Source organism: Macaca nemestrina, chromosome 8 (assembly GCF_043159975.1).
Source record: "Macaca nemestrina isolate mMacNem1 chromosome 8, mMacNem.hap1, whole genome shotgun sequence".
NCBI lineage: Eukaryota > Metazoa > Chordata > Mammalia > Primates > Cercopithecidae > Macaca > Macaca nemestrina.
This window is the reverse complement of record NC_092132.1, coordinates 112557802-112572871: the sequence shown is the minus strand read 5'-3', so window position 1 is coordinate 112572871 and position 15070 is coordinate 112557802. Positions and strand designations below refer to the sequence as shown.

At 39.1% G+C, this 15070-nt stretch overlaps 1 protein-coding gene and 1 non-coding gene across 3 annotated transcripts in view; both read right to left on the bottom strand.

The window, feature by feature from the left end:
- LOC105476532 (lysine acetyltransferase 6A) overlaps window positions 1-15070 on the bottom strand; it is a 123030-nt gene that overhangs the window by 101837 nt on the left and 6123 nt on the right. The gene's annotated exons all lie outside the window — the stretch shown is intronic.
- Window positions 12648-12719, bottom strand: LOC112425717 (small nucleolar RNA SNORD112). The gene has a single exon (XR_003016847.1). It is a non-coding gene; the product is annotated as a small nucleolar RNA SNORD112 (small nucleolar RNA).

The following is a 15070-nucleotide window of genomic DNA, read 5'->3' as shown; positions in this document are numbered from 1 at the left end:
AATTTCACCTCTATTAAAAAAAAATTTTTTTTTTTTTTTGAGACAAGAGTTTTGTTCTGTCACCCAGGCTGGAGTGCAGTGGCGGGATTTCGGCTCACAGCAACCTCTGCCTCCTGGGTTCCAGTGATACTTGTGCCTCAGCCTCCCAAGGAGCTGGGATTACTGAAGCCTGCCACCACATCCAACTAATTTTATTTATTTTTTTTTTTTTTGTATTTTTAGTAGAGACAGGGTTTCACCATGTTGGTCAGGCTGGTCTCGAACTCCTGACCTCAAGTGATCTGCCTGCTTCAGCCTCACAAAGTGCTGGGATGACAGGGGTTAGCCACCATGCCTGGCCTCTCCGTTAAAATTTTATGGGACAACCTTTGTATATGTGGTCTACTGTTGACTGCAACATTGTTATGCAGTGCATGAGCATATATTGTTAAGTGGTGAGAAAAAAAAAAAAATAAGATGCAAAGGAGTATGTTAAGGCATGCTACCACTGCCAAAAAAAAAAAAAAGGGACAGAAGAAATGTACATATAAAGTGATCACTTGTGTACACATACAATCTCTTTCAAAGGTACAAAAGAAACATACGACTCACTGGCTGCCTCCCAGACGGGAGCCAAGTAGCTAGGGAATAGGACTTAGAATAATACTTTTCACAGAATTCTCTTTTGTACTTTTTGAATTTTATACAGTGATGAATACATTTCCTACTGAGAAAACAGTTTTTTTAACTTTTAAAAATATTACATGGTTAATACAAAACAAATACTATCTTGTAGGAAGTGGCAAATGGTACTTTTCAGCTAAGGCATCAAGCATTTCTAGAATGCATCTGAAACCCTATTTTCTCCTTTTCATCTAGAGGCCACAAATTTTGAGAGGATAAAGAGAGCTGAATAATTTTTTTATCAACTTCTATCATCCCCCTTCTAGTTCAAACATGATGGTTTCAATTCTAAGAACACTCTGGGCATCGTTAGAAAGTGCTGCGAGCTGGATTCAAAGACTAATACCTATGATTTGATAAAGGGTTTCACAGATCTATGAAACAAATATTGAAGGAGCATTCACTTATTTTTTTTTTTGGAGACAGAGTCTAGCCCTGTTGCCCAGGCTGAAGTGCAGTGGCATGATCTTGGCTCACTGCAACCTCCACCTCCCAGGTTCAAGCAATGCTCCCTGCCTCAGCCTCCCAAGTAGCTGGGATTACAGGCACCCACCATCACACCTGGCTAATTTTTGTATTTTTAGTAGAGATGGGGTTTCGCCATGTTGGCCAGGCTGGTCTCGAACTCCTGACCTCAGGTGATCCACCCATCTCAGCCTCCCAAAGTCTGTAGGATTACAGGCATGAGCCACCATGCCTAGCCGTACTTGTTTTTTAATGCTTGTCATTTTCATGAAATACTGTAGTCTTGAACAACAGGCAGCTTTGATGTGGCTGAAGGAGTACTAAGATTGAACAGACCCTAGGCTCTATTTCCATTTATTCCCTTAACTATATAATTCTGACTAAGTAAAACTTGGTGATCATAGCATCTGGACTGCCTATCTTTTGTACCTCTGTACAAAATTGTTACATCAAAAAATGTATGTATGTGAAAGCAAAATTCTTCAATATCTGAAATATTTCAATATTACCATCCATATAAAGTTTTAGGGGAACAGATCGTATCTCCCTTTTTCCTTCTTCTCTAGGTTTGTCCCAATTGGCTAAAGGTATGAGAAACAAAACTGTATTTTTATCAGTCTTCTTTCAAAGTTAATAAATTACGAAGACAACCCACTTACAAAGAATTCAGAGAGCAAAAGGAGAGTTTTTATTTTACTAAAAATTACATAAAGTCTCAAAGAGACAAAAGGAAATATTCAGTAGCAAATTAATAGTTGGAGCTTGCACAGCACATTAACAAATGCCACGTTACTCTTACAATGGAGGGCTAATGAGAACAACAGGAAGCGTGGGATGGCAGCAACAAGAGCAAGAAGAGCCAATACAGAGGGAGGCTAAAAAAGTGACAACAGTTGCAGTTGGCACGCTGGCTGCCTTCAGCCTTCCTAATGATATGCTTTCTCAATGGTCTAAAGCTTGTTTAAAACCTTGGCTTTTTTTTTTTCTTTTTTTTTTTTTTTTTTGAGATGGAGTCTTGCTCTGCTGCCCAGCCTGGAGTGCAGTGGCAGTCATCTCAACGCACTGCAACCTCTGCCTCCCAGGTTCAAGCGATTCTCCTGCCTCAGCCTCCCGAGTAGCTGGGATTACAGGCACCTACCACCATGCCCGGCTAATTTTTGTATTTTTAGTAGAGACATTCACCATGTTGGCCAGGGTGGTCTCGAACTCCTGACCTCGTGATCTGCCCATCTCAGCCTCCCAAAGTGTTGGGATTACAGGCGTGAGCCACCATGCCCGGCCAAACCTTGGCTATTCTTACTCATTAAGAGTAATGTGTTTACCTCTGTTACCACTGATGTGTTCCTAGCCCTGTACAATAATTTTCAGACAAAACAAATCCTTTTTTCTGCTTTAAAAGGCAATAAGTAAAAAGATGTATCCTTCCGGCTTGGAAGTTACCCTATCACACCATAACCATCGACTCAAAGTGTGATATCTAGTATGAAAACTGCTTTAAAAATACAGAAGCATATAAAATGCAATGTTTGCTGGGAAGGGTGGTGTCTTCGAAACCGAGAGCTAAAAGTTAGACATGTGATTTTTAAAATTCATATCCAATTAAACAGTTACTACGTGCATACAATGTTTTGCTTCTAGGCCTTTGTACATGCTGTTCCCTTTTCAGGAACTACTCTCTTTCCCACCCCACCCATTTGCTTCCCCACTTCACTTACCTCACATGTGACTTCCTCTGAACAGACTTCCCTGACTTTCTCCACCCCCTCCTCTGTGTTTCCACAGTGCTCTATTTTTACTTCATCAGAGCACTTATCACCATGTGTACTTATTACAGAGACGATGTCTGCTTTACCTACTCTGTCACTCCTAATCACTGTGCCGGTCCCTGGAAGATGCTTAATACATATGAAACAACCCAAACAAAACACTTAAAAATTTTTTAATTAAAACAAATTAAAAACAAACAAAACAACCAGATACTGCCAGATAGATGGAAATACAAAGATGAAAAACAAGAACCTAAATCCACTAATAGGAGACAGGCTAAAAAAATACTATGTAAAATGGGCTACGATGCAAGTGTGTACAGATATATGTAGGATGGAGATGAAGACAGCTCTTGAAGTCAGCCTGGGAGCAGGCTGATAAGGTGGAACAAACAAAGAAACTTGACTAAACTAAGTCTGCAAGGTTGAAGCACTAATTAATGAGGAAGAAAGAATGGATAATAATCATTCCAGACAGGAGAAAAATATAGGGGCAAGGAAAAACAAGGCAGATCTGAAGAACTGCAGGGAGACTGATGCAATACAATGGCTCTGGAACTTAAGTGTGCATCAGAATCGCCTGGAGGACTTATTCGCATACGGGTTGCAAAGCCCCAAATTCAGTTTCTGATTGAATAGGCCTGGAATATGGCTCAAGAATCTGCATTTCAAACAAGTTTTTGGGGGACACTATTGCTGGTGCTAGTCCTCCACATCCACACTTTGAGAACTGGTATAGTGGAACACAGAGGGCATTATGAAGAAGTGGCAACTGACAAGTGTGGAGCAACACAGGGGAATGGGTTACAACTCAAATATACTATATTGCAGAATTTGGCACTGAAGGATTTTAAGCAGAGAAGTTTAATTTTTGAAAAATGGTAATAATAGCTAACATTGATGGAGTACATATGTGCTAAACACTATTTCTAAGGACTTTACATATTCTGTCCATTATAGCAGCTACTAGACATATGTGGCTATTTCAATTAAATTATAACTAAATAAAATTTAAAAGTCAGCTCCTTCCTCAAATAGCCATATTGCAAGAGCTCAATAGCTACACACGGCTCTGGATACCACAGAGGGCAGTACAGATACAGAATAGTTCTATAACTGCACAAAGTTCTGTTAGCCCAGATATATATTAACTCATTAAATTCTCACAACTTCACTATGAGATAAGCACTGTATTATTCCCATTTTATAGAAGAAAATGGGGCAAAGAATGGTTAAGCAAATTACCCAAGGTCATAAAGCAAGTAGTCCCAGTGTGGGATAGAAAGCCCAGACGGTCTGGTCTTTGTGCCTGTGTTCTTAATCACTTCTTAATAAAATCATTTTGGCAATAATGTGGACTAGACGAAGAAGATACTGGAGGAAGGAAAATCAATGGGAAGAAACTACTAAGGTAATCAGGAGAGAAATGATGAGGACCTGCTCTAACAAAGGACCTTGAATACACAAGAGGTTAAATAAAATATGTTAAAAAGTATAAGACAGAAGACAGGATGGAATAGAACTGAATCCAAAAGACAGATAAGTGAGGTATGGAAGATGACACCAAAGTTTCCATTTTAAGCATCAGAGTCAATGGCAACGGCTCTTACCACCGTAAGAAATGACAGCCAGTTAAAGGAAGTTGATAAATTCCATCTGAGCCATCGTGAATCTGATATCCTACACAATTTTTTAAATTAAAAACAAACAAACAAACAAAACCACCAGATACTGACAGATAGATGGAAATACAAAAATGAAAAACAAGAACCCAAAGTCACTAATAGGAGACAGGCTAAAAAAATACTATGTAAAATGGGCTATGATGCAAGTGTGTACAGATATATGTAGGATGGAGATGAAGACAGCTCTTGAAGTCAGCCTGGGAGCATACATAAAATACTACACAATGGAATATACAAGTCCAGAGATCAGAAGAGAGCTCTCAAATTAAGATATGAAATTAGAGTCATCAGTACAGAACACAGAGGTCTAGAGACAACTCAGGAAAGTTGAAACAATAAGAAACGAGTGAAAAACAGAACCTTAGGGAATCCAACATCTAGGATACAGGCAAAAGATAAAATGTCAATAAACTGCAAAGGAATTACCAGAAAGATGGGAAGACGGGGGAGACATCTAAGAATTATCCCAGAGTAAAGGGAAGAATGAATGGTCAACGAACCCTAAATGCAGCTGAGAGCTCAGGTAAAATAAGACTGAAAACTGTCCACAAGAGCAGTTTCAAATAGTGCTGCTCTAGGGCCAAAAGCCAGATTGCAGCAGACGTGGAATGAAGATAGACTTTTTTCAAGAAGTTTAAAAATGAAAAGAAACAGACAGGGTATACACGGAAAGAAGGATCTGCAGTGGTTTTTTTGTTGTTTTTACTCTAATGGGAGAGGCTTCCGCTGGCTAAGGACTAAGAAGTGAGAGAGAAAGACCGAGTCAAAAAATGTGACTACTTTTGATGGCACACGGCCCCTGAGGTAGGAGAGAATGGGGTCCTGAAAAAGAATGGAGAGATGAGCCTTTCACACTTCTTTCACTGTCCTATGAGAAGGTAGCAAAGGGGGCAGAAATAAGCACAGATGTATTTAGGACGGCACGAGGGGGTATAAACTCAACGAACTCAATTGGACAGATTCCATTATCTCTATGATGTAGCATATGAGAGTATCTACTGAAAATGAGAAAAAAAAAAGGTGGGAGGAAATACTGAATTTCTGCAGACAGAAGAGACTATACACAGACATTCATCTTCAAGCAGAGGGTAGAGTTGAGATTGGAGGCCACAAATTTGTAAGTGGCATCCCACCACCACATGGTCATGAGATGTCCCCCAAAGTTAAAGCAGACAGGGTGGACACAATGGCTCATGCCTGCAATCCCAGCACTTTAGGAGGCCGAGGTGGGCAGATCACCTGAGGTCAGGAGTTCGAGACCAGCCTGGCCAACATGGTAAAACCCCATCTCCGCTTAAAAAAAATACAAAAATTATCCAGCCGTGGTAGGAGGCACCTGTAATCCCAGCTACTTGTAAGGCTGAGGCAGAAGAATCGCTTGAACCCAGGAGATAGAGGTTGCAGTGAGCAGAGAATGCACCACTGCACACCAGCCTAGGTGACAGAGCAAGACTACGTCTCAAAAAAAAGAAAAGCAGAGAAGGTAAATGACTGGAGTTTGCCAACATGATGCAGTAGTAGTGAGTGAGTGAGGATGTGCCATAAGGCCAAGCAATGAGAACAGTATCAGAGTGATGGGAGGGCACCTGTCGGAATCATACAGGTAACTTTCTCGCAACTATATACCACAAAAGATCTTCATGAGATAAAGCAGTGAGAGTAAGGAGAAAGAAAGGTGGAAGATTAGAGCAGTTACAGCCAGAGAGAACAATAAAACAGAATGTATATTTCCAGAAGTACACTGTCCTGGGTCCACAGTGTGTTCATGAGGGTGTGTGTGAAGTATGCTATTTCATCTATTTGTTTGAATGTCAATTATGAGGCTAAAAAGTACCTGCTTCTTCTGTCTCCTGACTCTTAGGCAGTCCTCACTACAGAGATGTTTGTTCTAAGCATTAGAGCAATGGTTCTCAACCCCAGCTGCACATCAGATAAACATTCTAAAAAAAAAAAAAAAAAAAAAAACTGAAACCTGGGCCTCACTGCTAGTCAAATTTAACTGGTTTGGTATTTATATTTTAAGCTTCCTCAGCTAATGCTAAAGTGAAGTTAGTGCCAGGAACCACTGCTTTCCAAAGAATAGGGCTTTGGATTTATATTACAGAATTAAAGAAAAACTGAGTGGCATGGAAAAAAGTAAGGTAGGAAGATGGTGAAAGAGGGTCTAAATACTAAGATATTTAAAGATGCCCTGAATAGAAAAATTGGAAAACCATTAAAGTACAGAATCACACTCCACACACAAAAATAATAATAATGTTTGAGAGTTCTGTTAAAGGTTCTAGAAAACTCAGGAGTTAAATGCTTCGCTGTACCCAATGACTAAGAAAAAAGGAACCTAGACTTTACTAAGCTCAAAGAATTGAAAACCAACACTTAGCAGCTCTCCAGGTCAACTACAGTTCACAATTCTCTGGAGGAAAACGCAGCCCATAGTACAAGTCTGACAACACCTCTAGATCTGCGGAATCACCTATTCTACATAAATGGTAAATGGCAAAAGAAGCAACTATTATATTCTTTCACACATTAAAAGTTTTTTTTTATTTGGCTGCTAGATTTTGTTTCCACACCAGTTATCTTTTTCTTAACAAGTTACACCTATAATCTTAAAATCGCCCAGTTATTTTACAAATAACTTATCCTTTATTTGCCACTATTCTAACATACTTGTTAAGTTTTACAACAAAGCACAAGTGATGCAGAGATGAAGTGTTAGTCATAAAGACCAATAAAGAAAAAATGAGGCGCTGTCTGCGGTCTTCCCCACATGGTCTGTTTACAGGTAACATTACAACTCTTTCAAGCTCCTCCCAGACGCTATGTTTATAGAAGTGCTAGACGATATACTTCTGGTCCACCCATATTTAACGTCTTTGGTAAAAATTACTTCATCAATAGAAAGGTTTGTACCTTGCTATCTCTAGCTCAGTCTCAAGAATTTTAAATTCTAACCAACTATCCAAGTCACTCAGAGGTCATTTGTGTTGCAGACCTACTGAAAATTAGACTTACCTTTAAATTGACTTTTTTTTCCAAAACTCAAGGAGTACTTTTTCTTCCAGCATTAAGGTAGCTCAACATGTTCCTCTTCTAATATTTAGCCAACAACTTAAGAAAACCTTGATTCCTCTCATTTGGGCCATAAGAAAGCAGTCTTTTCCCAAAAAGTTGTTTCAGAACTCTAACAAGAGTGTATAGCTATTTTCACACACTGAAATAGCAGATTTATATACTTGTGGCTTACAATACCACCAAAATTCTCTAGACAAGATTTATTCTATGGTTTCCATTAAGGAAGAGAATTCTAACTAAATTATTTTAGGCTCACTGCTCTCTAAGGCCATAAAGCAGTACTACAGCATAATGAAAAAAGCACAGAACTGAGAAGGGCCTGACCAGTTCTCCCAGATGGTATTAACTTGCTGTGTGGCACTGGACAAGACATTTCAACGTCTTTGGCTCTCAAATTTCCCTATTATTTGTGAAATCAGATTAGAATCACTGTGATCCAAAATAGCTACTGGCTCAACATTCAATAAAATGCAGAAGATACAAGTCTTTTTTTCTAATAATCTGTATTTTGTAAGCATAATAGAATTAAACCATAAAAGATACCTCAATCAACACTACAGCCAGACTTACTTCTCCTTAGCAGTCTTATTTTGTTTAATTGCTGACAGTTAAAAACTATTTTGACCCGGAATGGCATACTACTGTAATCTCTATGCTTAATTTCAACCCCTAACAAAATAGTGCCACACTACAAACGGTTTCTTCACCTGTTCCCTAATGAAGTTGAAAGTAATTCCTTGGCCTTGAATTTAAAGATACATGTACAGGGCTGATGAAAGCCATCTGTTGGGAACTATGACTTTCATGTGAAAGGAAAAAACCAGAAGGAACTGCTTTCATTTTTCTGGGAACCAGCTGCAGCTGAATGAGTCCTAATCCTGCTCCAGCTGGGACAAGCAGAAGGGTGAAGTTACTCTTGGTCTAATTCACTCGCTGCAGATCCTTTGTGAAATGACTCCACCCCTGAGTAGCCAACTGGTAAACAACTTTATCAGAATGAAGCTCTTAATAATTCCTATAGATAAATCAGAGCATGAAAAGTACTCATTATTATAATTTTAAGAAACACTCTCCAGGACACCAGAAAAAAATAAATTTTTAATTCTATTTAAACCAGCAAACTTGGCACCTAGATTTTGGTCCTCTTACATAGCTAAGAACCAAGTCGGTATGACAAATATACTTTCTCTAAAACTTTAAATGCAAAGAGAAAATAAATCTAAAAGATGTTAAGGAGATTCTTACAGCTTCAAGAAGACTGAATGATATAAATTTTCTTTGCAGATTCATCACAGTTCCTGTTATGTATTTGCTCTCCTAGTATTAAACGTAAGTGTAACAAAAAAAGTATTGGCCCACATGTCCAGGATGAACTAAAGAAAAACAGGCAGCAAGGATAAAAAAGAAACTTAATGTATTTTGCATTTCCTTATATTCATTTTCCATTTAGTTTTCTACAAGACACATGAAAACTTGTATTATTAAATACTATTAAATACCTATTAAATAAACATCATGTGCCTATAAAACTTAATCATATAGAGTTCTTTTGAGACTTCAATAAGAAAGTACATGTTAAAGCTCTAAAAAAAATCTCCCAGTGAGCTGAGATCCGGCCACTGCACTCCAGCCTGGGCGACAGAGCGAGACTCCGTCTCAAAAAAAAAAAAAAAGTCTCCAACACATCATCAGCCTTCAACAAATGTTAGCTATTAATAGGTTTCTATAAGCAACTCTTTACATTCCCTTAGCCTACTGATGCAGGGCAAAGAAAAAACGAAGTTAAGATGGTTAGATCCTCTAGATTTCTATTCCTGAAGCCATTTGTGGTACCTGATGCCTTCATTAATTTCTTCTTTTATTTCACCAATTGGAAGGTAGACCAAGAAAGAGTAAAGTACTCAGTCGCTAGAAAAATGTCTAGGTTGTAAGTATAAAAAAAATTGGTGGCTGAGTGTGGCGGCTCACACCTGTAATCCCAGCACTTTGGAAGTCAAGGCGGGTGGATGAGGAGTTCGAGACCAGCCTGGCCAACATGGCAAAACCCTGTCTCTACTAAAAATACAAAAAATTAGCCGGGCGTGGTGGCGGGTGCCTATAATCCCAGCTACTCAGGAGGCTGAGGCAGGAGAATCGCCTGAACCTGGGAGGTGGATGTTGCAGTGAGCCAAGATCGCACCATTGCACTCCAGCCTAAGCGACAAGAGCAAGACTCTGTCTCAAAAAAAAAAAAAAGAAAGAAAGAAAGAAAAGAAAAATTGGTTTGGTATAGAACTTTGGATTAGTAATGGCTAACCCAAGCTTTAGTAGTTCAGTAGTTTTATTTCGGGGTGTGTCATGGGCTGAAAATTACCAAAAATCATTGAGCTAGAAGATCAAAAACATCTGTACACTTGGCCAGGTACAGGGGCTCACACCTATAATCTCAGCACTTTGGGAGGCCAAAGCAGGTGGATTACCTGAGGTCAGGAGTTCAAGATTAGCCTGGCCAACACAGTGAAGCCCTATCTTTATTAAAAATACAAAAATTCGTTGGGCGTGGTGGCGCATGCCTGCAATCCCAGCTCTTCGGGAGACTGAGGCAGAAGAATCGCTTGAACCTGGAGGCAGAAGTTGCAGTGAGCCAAGGTTGCACCACTGCACTGCAGTCTGGGCAACAGGGTGAGATTCCGTCTCAAAAAAAAAAAAAAAACTGTACAGCTGATTGCACTTAAACAGATACTATTTTACAACATATCTCGGAGTTATTTTTCAATTTCTGAATTTTTAAAGAATAAATCTGCTGAGACAAAGTTAGTTCCTAACCAGATTTACAATTAATCCACCTCAATGACTTGTTAGTAACAAATTTTTATTTCTAGCCCACTGCTCCTGGTACATTTGGAGTCACAAACAAATGGTATGAACAATGATGTCAGAAATGTACGGCATGGGCCGGGCATGGTGGCTCACGTCTGTAATCCTAGCACTTCGGGAGGTGGAGGCAGAGGCAGAGGTGGGCGGATCACCTGAAGTCAGGAGTTCCAGAACAGAACTGGCCAACATGGGGAAACCCCATTTCTATTAAAAATACAAAAATTAGGTGGGTATGGTGGCACATGCCTGTAATCACAGCCGGCAGGCGGGGGAGGCAGTAGAATTGCTTGAACCTGGAAGGCGGAGGTTGCAGTGAGCTGAGATCAGGCCACTGCACTCCAGCCTAAGCGACAGAGCAAGACTCCATTTCGAAAAAAAAAAAAAGAAATGTATGTCATAAAAAATTTTTAAATTATTAAATGTAACAATTATTGAGATCAATCCATTTCATACGTGATAATATTACAATATGTATGTTTACCACATCATTGTATCCTCAGTATTTTATCTTTTGCTTTCAGAAGATTTTTTGTTTTTCTGTTTTCCAAAGTGATCAATCATTCTGTCAAGCAGTCCACGTAGCCCTGAACTTAACAGCATGGACAACTATTCATTTCCTTTTTATACAGTATCAAAGCAAGAATCTGAAATTGAAATTTCCAAGCTTACATTGGTTAACAATTATAAAATACCATGATTCTAACATATAAAATGTGAAACAACTCTACTATAAAGGTCATTTCCAAATAGCTAAATCAAAACTTGATCACTCTTAACTTTCAGTAACTTAAAAATATATCCCTGGCCAGGCGCGGTGGCTCACGCCTGTAATCCCAACGCTTTGGGAGGCCAAGGCGGGCGGATCATGAGGTCAGGAGTTCAAGACCAGCCTGGCCAACCTGGTGGAAACCCCATCTCTACTAAAAATATAAAAATTAGCCGGGCATGATGGCGTGCACCTATAATCCCAGCTTACTCGGGAGGCTGAGGCAGGAGAATCACTTGAACCCAGGAGGTGGAGGTTGCACCACTGCACTCCAGCCTGGGCAACAAAGCAAAACTCCATCTCTCAAAAAAAAAAAAAAATCCACATTTTAATCAGTATCTCTACATCAAAAATTTAAATTCTAAATTCCAGTCAAATTCCGCTCTACTTACTCTATAATTTAAAATATAAATTCCAATAAAACAAAACAATTTTGACTCCACTAAGAGTTGACCATAGAGATGTAACTTAGAGTGAAAGGAAAGAGATTTATCATTGGATCTTTCTGCTCCAGGTTACCTAGCTGGGAGTAACCTGAACAATAACATTAGTTGACAATACCTCTCTTCCCTTTCCAACTGAATGCTTTAGCAAATTATAATTCTGTTCCAAAATACTATGCCACCAAATAACAACACTTTTAATGAGTTGGCTGATTACCATGAAAGAGAATACTTTTCTGGGCTAGTAAAACAGAACACAAACTATATATATTCAAGTAAATTATGTCAGTGTGTAAAATGAACTCAGAAGTTTGAAATCAGGCGAAAATTATTCTTGGAAGGAAACTGAATCTTTCCAAGACTCACTATATAAAGATAATTTTTTAAATGGACCATCACAATCTCAAATAATTGCCTTGCCCACTAAACATCTAATTATTTCTCAAAGTCATAACGCTTAATTGGTATGAAAAAATAATAATATAAAAAAATTAACAGTTCATAAACTAAAAAAGGCTTTCAAAAAATGTATTTTGTATCTCTATTCTGTCTGCTTTAATCCCCTCACAGGACCTAAGTCCTAAATCCACTGTTCACGGCAGGCATTCAAATGTTTGCTAAATAAATAATGAATAAGTGAAGTAAATGGAATAAATTACCTTACAGTAATATCTATATATCAAAAAGAAATTTACAAGGAGGAAGTTGCTATTTAAGCCAGTTACACACTATTCTCCTCACCTATAATCCCATGATTCAAGGAAAGCAGTATTTCTGTCCCAAATTAAAGCACTCTGGTATAGCCATACAACTGATCCCTACCATGCCTATCAGAAAATTTCTGTTAGTGACAACTGAAATGAAAACTAGTAAGCATAGAAATTATCTTTAAGGGAAAAAAAACGGCATGTAGGCAAAACCTTTTTTTAATGGACCTCAGATATACAAAACTAGATTACTCATAATCTTTGGTTCCTAACACGTTCTTATCACTGGTCCAAAGTGAGTTTTCAAATCTTTTCTGCAAAAAAGAAAAATGGACACAAACAACGAAGGGGGGTGGGGAATTTGTCCTTTTACAATTAGGAAATGTGCTATGAAGTTAACACCAAGGACATTCACGAGTTTGTACTTGAGTGCAGTGATAGCCATCATACGTTACTGCTCCTAAGAGGTGGTCAGTATGGCTATTAGAAAGAATTTGGAGCCAGACTGCCCAAATTCAAATCCTAGCTCTGCCACCTAATATTTGTGTGACTTCTGCAAGCTACTGAAATCTCTTTTATGCCTCAGTTTCTTCACCTGTAAAATAAAAGTACCTATTTCACTGCTAGTACTGTTATGTTATTAATAGCTAGCTAACCTAACAGTAGCTAGTTATGTTAGAAGATTAAATGAGTTAATATACGTACAGCATTAAAGTAACGCCTGGCACATAGTAAATAAACAAATAAATAAACTCACCATGAACTACCACACTCTAAAGTTAGCTCAAAAATTTCCCTTATAACATGGGTTAAAAACTTTTTTTTTTTTTGGGATGGAGTCTTGCTCTGTTGCCCAGGTTGGAGTGCAGAGGCACAATCTAGGCTCACTACAACCTCCACCTCCCAGGTTCAAGCGATTGTCCTGCCTCAGCCTTCCGAGTAGCTAGGATTACAGGCACCCACCATCATGCCAGGCTAATTTTTGTATTGCTGTAGAGACAGGGTTTCACCATGTTGGCCAGGCTGGTCCTGAACTCCTGACCTCAGGTGATCTGCCCCCCTCGGCATCCCAAAGTGCTGGGATTACAGGCCTGAGCCACCAGGCCCGGCCAAAAAACTTTTAATCATAGTATCCCATGGATTCTCCTCAGTACTTACCAATGCGAGAAGAATACAGACTAAAGTTCAAATGTCTTCACAAAAACTCCTCTTAAACGTATTCCAACACAGTTGATCTCCCAAAAGGATCAAAACCACTGCTGAAAATCTAACATACAATTCCTTCCAAAGGTTAGTATCACACACACAAAAAAAGGTAGAATTGAAACCGGAAAAAGTAAAGAGGAACTTGCTCAGGTTACTCCACGCAGTCTTTGAATTTCATCTTCACCTTACAGTTGGTCAGGTTAATAGAAATCCCTGCATTAGCATCCCAGAGAAGACAGAACTGTTTCTGTTCCAAGCAGATTGCCTGGTCCACAGTAGGTGTTCAACGACTATATGCCAAACCAATTAATGCCTAAAAGTGAAACTACTTCTGACCTATACACCTTCCTTTCTCCATCACTGTCAAATAAACTCTGGATAATTTTTTTATTTTTTTGAAAACATCTAGGTTCGTAACAGCAAACCATCAATTCTGCATATGAACTGACTGCGTAGTTTGAAGGAAAGAAAATAGTTAAAATACAATAAAAGGGGCAGAGATAATCTGTTCAAAGGAATAATCCCTCACCCTAGAGTTCACTGTATTACGATTTTGAATGTAAACTTTTCCTTTCTTTGGGGGAAGTCACACAGGTAATTCACTACTGATAATAAGACTCCATTTAAAAATACAGAACAGAGCTCATCAACTCTAATTTAATAGATGTTATCATGAAATTAGTTTTCCAAAGAGATCAGTACACATACAAGTCTACTTACTCAAAGAAACAAACTCTATTTTCCCACATGTCTAAATTGAGTTACTTCAGTTAACAACACTATAGGCAGGGCGCGGTCCAGCACTTTGGGAGGCTGAGGTGGGTGGATCACCTGAGGTTGGGAGTTTGAGACCAGCCTGACCAACGGGGAGAAACCCTGTCTCTACTAAAAATACAAAATTAGCCGGGCATGGTGGTGCATGCCTGTAATCCCAGCTACTTGGGAGGCTGAGGCAGGGGAATTGCTTGAACCTGGGCGGTGGAGGCTGCGGTGAGCCAAGTGCCATTTGCACTTCAGCGAAATTCCGTCTTAAAAAAAAAAAAAACTATATATGAAAGCAATGTAAGCAAATGGGTATTTCTTTTTCGTTTTTTCAATTATTAAATCACTTTTGTTTTTCTCACTTTATTTCTCCAAAAGCAAATGGGGCCAGGTACGGTGGCTCATTCCAATAATCTCCGCACTTTGAGAGGCCGAGGTCGGCAGGTCGCTTTAGGTCAGGAGTTGAGACCAGCCTAGCCAACATGGTGAAACCCCGTCTCTACTAAAAATACAAACAAACAAAAAAAAAAGTAGCCAGGCATGGTGGCACACATCTATACTCCCAGCTACTCAGGAGGCTGAGACAGGACAATCGCTTGAACCTGGGAGGCGAAGGCTGCAGGGAGCTGAGATCACACCACTGAACTCCAGTCAAAGCAAAACAGCACATCTCTAC